The sequence below is a fragment of the Ursus arctos genome, unplaced genomic scaffold (assembly GCF_023065955.2).
Source record: "Ursus arctos isolate Adak ecotype North America unplaced genomic scaffold, UrsArc2.0 scaffold_18, whole genome shotgun sequence".
Taxonomy (NCBI): domain Eukaryota; kingdom Metazoa; phylum Chordata; class Mammalia; order Carnivora; family Ursidae; genus Ursus; species Ursus arctos.
In genome coordinates, this window is record NW_026622852.1 from 58,105,925 (window position 1) to 58,115,110 (window position 9,186).

Below are 9,186 nucleotides of genomic sequence, written 5' to 3' on the forward strand. Positions count from 1 at the left end.
GAGCCGGGGCCGCCCACTTGGTGGGTAGGAGAGTGACTTCTTTGCTCGGCCTTTTCATTCTCTTCGGGCCCTCAATAGGTTGGGTGAGGCCCACCCACACTGGGGAGAGCAAGCCCTTTACCCCATCAGCTGATGGCAATGCTGATCTCATCCAGAAGCACCGTCCCAGACACACCCAGATATCTGCACACCCCGTGACCCAGTCACGTGGACGCAGGAAATGAACAACCACGCGGGCTTGCCGTACGTGGGTGTGCAGACGTGTGTGAGCACATCCACTCCCCTGGGGGTGGTGTTTGCACTTGACTGTAGCTGGGCGGATAAGTGTGTCCTGGGAGCCGTGTCTGCACACTTCTGTGCCCGTGGGCTCACCCTGCATAGGCAGGGGCTCACCTGTGGGCCCCCGTGTAGCCACGCCGCGTCTCTGGGGGACGGCTGGTGATTGGTGTGATTCCTGCTGCTTGGCTCTGGTGAGGCTCTGGTGGCCTGGCCATCTCTGGGTGGGCTCCATGACAGTGGGGCCGCGCTCAGGGTCAACCCAGCTTGACGGCCGTCCTGCCGCACCTGCCAGGATGCCGGCTCAGACGGGGCTTTGGCATGGCCTGGAGGCCCCAGGAGCCTCCCTCCCTGCCCTAGCCATCAGAGCAGTGGGGGCACAGACGCGAAGGACTCACGGGTGCCCAGGGACCTGGAGCCACATCCCTAGCCCCTCGAGGAGGGCTGGCAGCCCACGGCAATCCCCGGCGCCCATCCTGGCCCTTTGCCAAGGAGTGAACCAAGGCCCTGCCGGGGAGGGCAGTGGCCTATCTACCCACCAGCTCCCTGTGTTAAATTTGCTGCCGATGTGTGAGAGTGCTCAGTGCTGGGCTGAGGCTCCGAGCGTGTGGCCAGCAGTGCCTCCCAGCCAGCAGCCCTTCTTGGTATGGGGGTGGGACGGCACCCAGAACCGACCCTCTCCCACGGAGACACTGCCTCCCCATCCCGGTCAGAAGAGGCAGCAGCAGCGGTGAGCAAGTAGCCTTCCGGAGCTCCAGCGCCAGGATCAGACAAGCCCAGGTTTAAATCCGGGCCAGGGGGCTTTGGGCCGTTTGCTTCCCCGTTCTGTGCCTCAGTTTCCCATTCCTGCCTTGGGGCCTGGGAGAGGCATCGGTGAACAGGTGCTATGTGGTGTGAGCTCCGTATGGCCGCCAGGTGGAGGCTCTGGCTCCCTGCTGGCCCTGCCTCCTCCCAGCACCCGGGGCCGATCCAGATTGTTCCCCGGGCTCCAGACTGACCTGTCTTCCATCACATCTCAGTGAGATAGTCTTGTCCCTTCTGGGAGGGCAGGGCTCCTTGTCACCTGTCATGTGTCCACTCTCTCTAAAGAAGTACGTGCTGGGAGCCAGGCCTGGGGAGGTCACACAGTCCGACAAGGGGCACGGCGGGGAGGTGACCTGAGGCCGCAGGGCTCCCAGGCTGTGCTCGCCCCCAGCTGTGGCACCCGCTGTGCCCCGAGCCCCAGGTGTCATGGCACTAAGTAGGTGCTCACTTAGCGGGCTGCTCATGTGTGAGCGGCTGTGTTTGCACGGACATCGGAGGCCAAATCCGTTAGTTCATATCGCGGTGAGAATTTGTGGTAACATCGAGATTCTTCCGTCGTTTGTCAACAACCAGGTAGAAAATAAAAACTGCACGCGTACGTGTCAGGATCCGTACCGGAGACCTGCGTGGGAGGCCGGGGAGGGACTGGTCAGGTTGGGAGTGGCGCTCAAGTTGACTTTGGAAGGAATGGGGATTCCTCCAGCCCCCACCCCCAGCAAAGGGCACCCCCAGGGGAGGGATGCGGTGGTGCGGGGCAGGCGAGGTCAGAGGTGGAGCCAGGCCCCGGGGGTCCTCCCCTGCCCCAGGTAGGAGCAGAGCCGTGGGGCGCTGGGAGGAGGAGCCCTGGCCTTGGCGCCCTAACCAGCGCTGTTCCCGCTCATGTACTCCATCTCGGGTGGGTTTCTGTCTCCTGCTTCCATTCGGAACCTGCTGGCCCAGACGGCCCTGTTGCGCGGGGCTGTCCCCCAAATCCAAAGTGGAAACAGATGGGTGTGTTCACGCACAGGGAACCTCACACCAGCAGGTGGCCATGGGCCGCATTCACGTCCAAAGCCCCGTTTCTGGGGGAGAAGAATGCAAAGGACATCCCGGTCGGAAAGGGCAGCTTCAGGCCATCTTTGTGCCAGAGGTAAACTCACTGAAGGCTGGGGCTGTCTCCCCTTCATCTCCCAGCCCTGAGCAAATAGGACCCGAGTCGAAATGGGCCAAGCGGACGAGGGCAGCCTGACAAACACCCCCAATCTCCCAGAGGTGCTGAGAGGGAAAGGAGTTTATTCGATATGTCGTGTTCGTATCAGGCTCAGGGCGACCTCTGGAACCCTAGCCCTGGCTGGAAACAGAGCTTTGGGATGATTCTCTGGGGATAGTTTTCACAGACACCTGATCCCTGAGGACCTGACCCCGCGAGATGGAGGCGGGTGTCCTGGGTGGAGGCCTAGCTTCCACTCCTCATGCGGTGGCCGTCACCCAGAGGGAGACATGTCTGAGCTCTGAGCCATTGGTCCCAGCCAGCCCGGGGGGGGGGGGGGGTTGTGCTGTTACTCAGCGTTCTCCAGAGAGACAGAACCAGGCCGATGTGCAGAGAGGACTGGCACACAAGGTCATAGAGCCTGACAAGTCCTGATCCGCAGTGGGGAACAGCAGGTGGAGGCCCAGAAGAGCCAATGTGCAAATAAAGTGTGAAGGCAGCCACTGGAGAATTCACTCTTACTCAGGGAGGGCTAGCCTCTCTCACTTTCTCTCTCTAAACAAACCAACAACAACAAAGACATGCCTTCAACTGATTAGATGAGGCCCACCCACACCATTGTGAGCCGTCTGCTCTACTCAGTCCACAGATTCAAGTGTTAATCTCATCCAGAAACACCCTCACAGAAACAGCCAGAATACCGTTTGACCAGATATGTGGGCACCCATGGCTCAGTCAAGTGGGTCCTTGACATTAGCTGGCGCGTCGGTCTTGATGTGTCTGCCCGCACCTCCCTCCCCGGGGAAACAAAGGCCTCTTCCCGGGCCCTTCCTCCCCAGGGCTGGGTCCACACCACATACCGAGGGCTCCCCTGCCCGCCTCGCACAACCACACAAAGTGCTTTCTGATGAGGGCGACCCTGGACCTTTGGAGGCTGCCCACGCCCTGCCGTGAGTGCTTCTGCAGCCCCAGGGCCCGCGAAGACAGGAGCTCATGGGTCTCCCCCGGCGGCTACCTGGGCACGTGTAGACGGAAATCCCAAGCTCTCACAAGGTGCCGGCTGGGAGCTAGCCTGCTGGTGGGGGCGGGCGGGGGTGGCTGGCCCCTGGTTTGGGGCGGAGTCCTTCTGGAGAGCAGGCCAGGCAGACAGAGCCAGCTGCGAAGTGTTTCCACTGGTCCAGTCCACTTCTCCCCATGCCCACACCACTGCCTGGGCCCCAGGGGCTCCCCATGACTACGTCTTGGAGTCCTTGCGGGGCCCTGGCCGACACGCCTGCCCCCCACGTCTCCACCTGACAACCGGAGCATCGTTCCGAAGTTCACACCTCTTTCTCCAAAACGACCCTCCGCCCCTCCTCCAAAGCCTTCCATGGCTCCCCAGTGCTCTCAGATAAAACCCAGATTGTACATGTGACTGGCCAGGCACCATGGGACCTGGCCGTGCCCGGCACCCCCACTTGGCCGCCTAGCGGGGCAGAGCTGCTTGCTGCTCGCGGTGAGCCATGCCCTCTCCGCGCCTCCGCTCAGGCTGTTCCTGCGCCTGCTGCACCCTTCCCTGCTCCCCTGACCCACCCTGCTCATCCTTTAGGACTGGCACTTCCTCTGAGAAGCCTTCCCGGACTCCACAGGCCACTTAGGGCCCCTGCTCTGAACTCAGGCTGCCCCTAACACATCGCTGTGACCCCCATGTCCCTCCTCCCAGAGTGTGAACTCTGCTTGGGCAGGGCCTGCACCGTGGACCGTCCATCTCGGAGACAGCACATCACGGACGTGCGAGGGACCAGCCGGCGTGAGCCCCGCGCTCCGAGCGGAGCAGCTCACGCGGTGAGTGAGAGCAGGCACGGAGGCTTCTGTCATCGTGGGCCGTGGTCCCAGATCTGCTCATACCACACGTTCAAGACCCTCGGCTTTGGACCTGGAGGTGGCTGGTTTCCAGGCACCCAAGAAAGGACAGGACGCAGGAATTACGGACCGGCCTCTGGGCTTGTCAAATCTGGCTGCACAGGTGTGCCGGCTGAGTCACGGGCTGGCAGAGCCCTCTTGGTGCACCTGTAGAATGCACAACTGGATGGGGGTGGGGGGCCACACTCCCCTCCCCCCGCTGTGCAGACACCTTCTAAGGACATCCCGAGTTCTCTTCTAGAAGACGTGGCTGCCCCCCCCCCCGCCCGGTGGCCCAGGCCTCCCCAGGGGCCACATTCCGCGGGGCATGGTCTTGGGCCCCGCTGGGCTCTGTGTGGAGCACGGGGGTGGGCAGGGCTGTGGGGTGACAGGCCCGCGTGCAGACGTTGTCCGGGCAGTGCCAGCCTCGAAGCGTGGGGTCCTTGCTCAGGGATCGCTGTGTGACTGTCCTCAAACCCAGCAGCTTACCAACCACAGAAATGTTGCGTCTGCCAAGTCCGGAGGCCGGAATCTGCAATCAAGGTGCTGCAGGCTGTGTTCCTGGGGAGACCCGTTGCAGAGGACGCTTCCTGCCGCTCCCGGCTTCTGGGGGTGCCGGTGACGCCAGGCGCTCCTCGGCTGCGGCTGCACCCCGTCTCTGCCTCTGTGGGCACATGCCCTTCTCCCCGTGTGTCCCCGCGTGGCCATCGTCTTGGGAGGACTCCAGTCCTATCGGCTTGGGCCTTTGCTGTGTATGTCTGCCATGAATGACCTTATTTCCAAACCCGGCCACATGGGAGGTGTGTGGAGCCGGTGGTTAAGACCAACCTTATCTTTTTGGAGGAGGGATAGAATTCAACCCATAACAAGTGATTTTAAGGGTCAAAGATATCATGTTCGTAAAAGGCCTTGCCCCCGGCCTGGCTCACTGTCGGTGGCCCCCAGGAGGAATTAGAATCCCAAGTGTGGGCTCTGGCCCCTCAGCAGGCCATGTGGCTTTACCTCCTGATGGAGGGAGTGCCCGGCTTCTTCCGAGTGGCTTGGCCCTTGCCCCTTGCCCCGGCACCAGGACAAAGACCCTACTCTTGGGTCAGCTCCCAGAGCGCCATCTGGGGGGAGGCCCTGCCCATGGGCGGCTGTCCCCCGTGGACGCTTCAGGGCCCCAGCAGGAGCTGGGAAGCAGCTCTGGAGGCAGGAAAGTTCCAAAGCACCATCTTTGCAGGAGCAGTGCTGCCTGCAGTCTGGCCTGACCGACAGGCCGTGGAGGGGTGATGGGGTTTGAGGGTGACTGCTTCCCACAGAGTAAGCCCATTGAGCTAAGCCTTCCCCAGTCCAGAAGAACAAAGCCCAGGCCCCTTTTATCTTGGCTGCTGAAGTCCTGGAGGGGGGAGCACACAAAGGCTTCCTCCACCCCCTTCACCTCCTGGCCCACTCTTTTCTTCCCTTTATCATGCATTTTAATAGGGTCAGACCAAGATGGATGACCCCCACACCAGGAGAGGCCTAGGCCTGTCCTCCAGCTCCGGCACTCCTGCGGGCTGCCAGGAGGAAGCGACACACAGAGGGCTGAAGGCAACTTGCCCAGTCCCTGATGTGGGCACCCCCTGTGGGCACCAGGCGGCAGCCTCGACCTGAGTTCTAGCTGCCTTCTCCCCTCTCCCGTGGTCAGCGAGGCCACATGTGGGCTCCACTGTGATGTGGGAGGGGTGCAGGGGACCCCGCACCCCAGCTCCCACTCTGGCCGGAAGGGCAAGAGGTGGCCTCCACATTCACAGGTGAGCCTCCTCTCTGTCTTTCGCCCATCCGAGCGCTCATTTACCTTCATCACCCCCTCCTTTCCCTCGCGGCCCACCGATTCACTTCCTGTGCGCCGAAGCCACCGGCCACGCGGTGTATGTCCCCCCGGCGCGGGCTCACTGCCTTTCCAACAGCCCAAGGATGTGGACATCATCCTCCCATTTTCCAGAAGCAGAGACTGGGCTGCTGGGCCTCTGGGGGAGCGACAAGGTCGGGAGGGTCTTTGTCCCAGCAAGGGGCCCTCCCTGACCCCTGGCCCCCTGGAGCTCGCCCCCCCCCATGGGGGCACTGAGCCACAGCAGGCCCACTAGGGACCAGCTCCCTCCTTCGGGCCTCTGGGAAGCGGGGCTTGGAACTGGGCTCTCGAGTCCGCAGGTCCACTCCGCCTTTGCTCAGGTACAGAAAGTGTTTTGGAAAAGACGCGGTCTCCCTCCAGGGGGTCAATTCACAAATTAGCCTTAAAATATAAACGTGGGGCTTGACATTTCCCCTAACAAGAGGATTGCTGGTCAGCTGCTCTGGCCGGCTTTGCCTTCCTGGGGCAGCTCTGTTCACAACAGCCAAAGATGGGACCGGCCCAAAGCCCACCGGCCGATGGACGGCTAGCAGAAGGTGCGTGTCCACACCATGGAATATTGCTCAGCCTTAAGAAGGAGTGAAGCGCTGACCCCCGCGGCCGTGCGATGAACGTCAGGAGCGTTCTCGAAGCGAAATAAGCCAGAACCAGAAGGCCACCTATTGCGTGAGTCCGTGTACCTGAGATGTCCCTAACAAGCAAATCCACAGAGATGAAAAGCAGATGGGTGGTTGTGGGGGGGCTGGGGAGGGGGGACTGCAAATGGCACGGGGTTTCATTTTAGGGTGATGGCAATGTTCTGGAATTAGTGGTGGTGTTTGCACGGCTCTGCCGATACACTAAGAGCCACTGAGCTGTATTCTCTAAAAGCATGACGTTTATACATTCATTATACCTCAATTCAAAAGATACCTAAATAAATAAATAAATAAAGCCGTAGAGGGGAGCTGTGGTCAGCCAGGGACTAGTGGGAAAGCCAGAGTATTAATAATGGCTGTTTTTTCATGATGGGATTATTAGCATTTTTATTTTGTCTCTTATCCTTTACCTTTGTACAGTTTTTCAGACTTTCTCAAATGAATTACTCTTTTGTTGTTGTTCTTTAAAAAGGAAACAACTTAAAAATCAGTGCCACGGGGGCGCCTGGGTGGCTCAGTCGTGAAGCGTCTGCCTTCAGCTCAGGGCGTGATCCCAGGGTCCAGGGATTGAGCCCCGCATCGGGCTCCTCCACCATGAGCCTGCTTCTCCCTCTCCCACTCCCCCTGCTGTGTTCCCTCTCTCGCTGGCTGTCTCTCTCTCTCTGTCAAATAAATAAATAAATAAATAAATAAATAAATAAAAAAAATCTTTAAAAAACAAAAATCTGCACCACGTAGGATCAAATGGGTGTAGAGGGCCCCTCTCGGGCAGACGGCTTGACGAGTCGAGGACCATGTCTTACGAAAACGCACACATGTGCACTGCACTCTACAGTTGGCTGACACCTTTCCCTGGCATCGTAGCTGGCTCTGGCCTGCCTCTCTGTGTCACCTTGGGAGAACTCTCTAGGCTCGACCACCGTCCCCTCAGACTCAGCCGGGACGCGTCCCCAGCCGTGCACGCCGTAAATCCTGTCACCGGGCAAGGGGAGCCAAGGTCGGCAGGGCCCGACTACTCTGTGCTGAGCCGGCCCCTTGCAGGGGAGCCGGTGGGGACCCCAGCGGAGCTACAAGGCCCCAGGAAGCCTACACTTAGGAGCACCAAAAGTCATGGAAAGAGACACTGACAGGTCACCAAGAGCTGAGTCAGAGAAAGGGGATCAAGACTGGACACGCCGGGGTGACCGGGCGGCCTGAGGCTGGGGCCACCTGGGTCAACAGGGCCACAGACGGAATGCAGAGGACACAGATTCTTAAAGAGAAGCAGTAGGGGCACAATGATATGGGGGTTTGCCAGGAAGCCCCCGAAACTTGATGCCACATCCCTCACCTGCAAGGGCTGCTTCTCAGGCCCCGGACCTAACTCCGTAGTCGGGATTTTGTATTTATTTTCTTCGAGAGGCTTGCAAAGGGTGGATGCCCCTGCCTCGCAAAGCTTGGGCCTGCCCTGATGTGGACATCTGTCCGAGCCCCCGAGGGGGACTCCTGGCTGAGGGGGGCAGGGGCGGGCCGTGGGCAGGACCCCTGCAGCCCGCGGCTCACCCCCTGCCCCTCTCCCTGCAGCGGGACCCTGAGGCGCCCGGCCCGTTCCTGAGCCTCACTGGCCCCTCCTGGTCCCTGGGGCTCCATTCCTGCGGCTCCTTCAGCAGGAAACAAGCTTCCTCGGAGACTCCACTACCTTCCTTGAGAGCCCCCCCACCCCCGCCTTGGCCCCTGGCCTCCCGTTCACCATCTATCACTGTAAATACCAAACCAGAAACCCTGCAGGTAGGACACCTCTGCCCTGGTCACTGCCGTGTCCCCACTGTGCCACCGCATAGAAGTTCAACCACCTTTCTCTAAACAGACACCAGAGTCCAGGAACGAATAAAACCAGACCTTGCCCATCCACGTCACCCAAACGAGCCCCTGGTGTAGGTCTGAAGCCACAGGAGACCGAAGGGGCGCAGAGCCTCCTGCTGGCGGCGTCCTCATGCCCGAGCCTCCCCGGCCTCTGCGGTGAGCTTCGTGGCCCGAGCGCGGCGTGGGCCCTGCAGGAAGGCCCCATCCTGGCTCCGATTTCCTTCCCACGCTCAGCGGAGTCCCTGCCCTGCCCTCCTACCTGCCTCTCCCCCGCCCCACTGCCCATTTGGGGCACCCAGCTGGAGCCCATCGTGGGGCTGCAGGCCACCCCGGGCTTGGCAGAAGGGGTAACTGTCCCCCACTGGGCACCCCATCCCAGCCGAGCCCCACGGCCAGACAGGCCTGCTGCCTTACTTTTGACTTGTCATTGTCGATAACGCCCTATTAAAAGTTGAAAATACATTTTCTTCCTGCCGATCTTTTTCCTTTTCATTTAGCAAACATTGATTTTTCCCCTCCTGCAGATGGAATAGAAATGAAATCACACACGTCTCTTTGGGGTGATTTAGTTGTCAGAGCCGGAGGCAGTGGGCAGGCGCGAGACTCCTCCTGTCACCTCGTCCACGGTCAGTCCCCTGGTGACCTGGGACAGTCATTCAGCTGTTCTCCTCCATGCGAGCACC

The 9,186-nt window shown here is 60.4% G+C and overlaps 1 long non-coding RNA gene across 1 annotated transcript in view; it reads left to right on the forward strand.

The window, feature by feature from the left end:
* Positions 1-6,690, forward strand: part of LOC130544060 (uncharacterized) — an 80,014-nt gene extending 73,324 nt beyond the window's left edge. The window contains exon 3 of the long non-coding RNA XR_008960006.1: positions 6,461-6,690. This is a non-coding gene — a long non-coding RNA (uncharacterized LOC130544060). The remainder of the gene's footprint in view (positions 1-6,460) is intronic.
* The last annotated feature ends 2,496 nt before the right edge of the window (positions 6,691-9,186 follow it).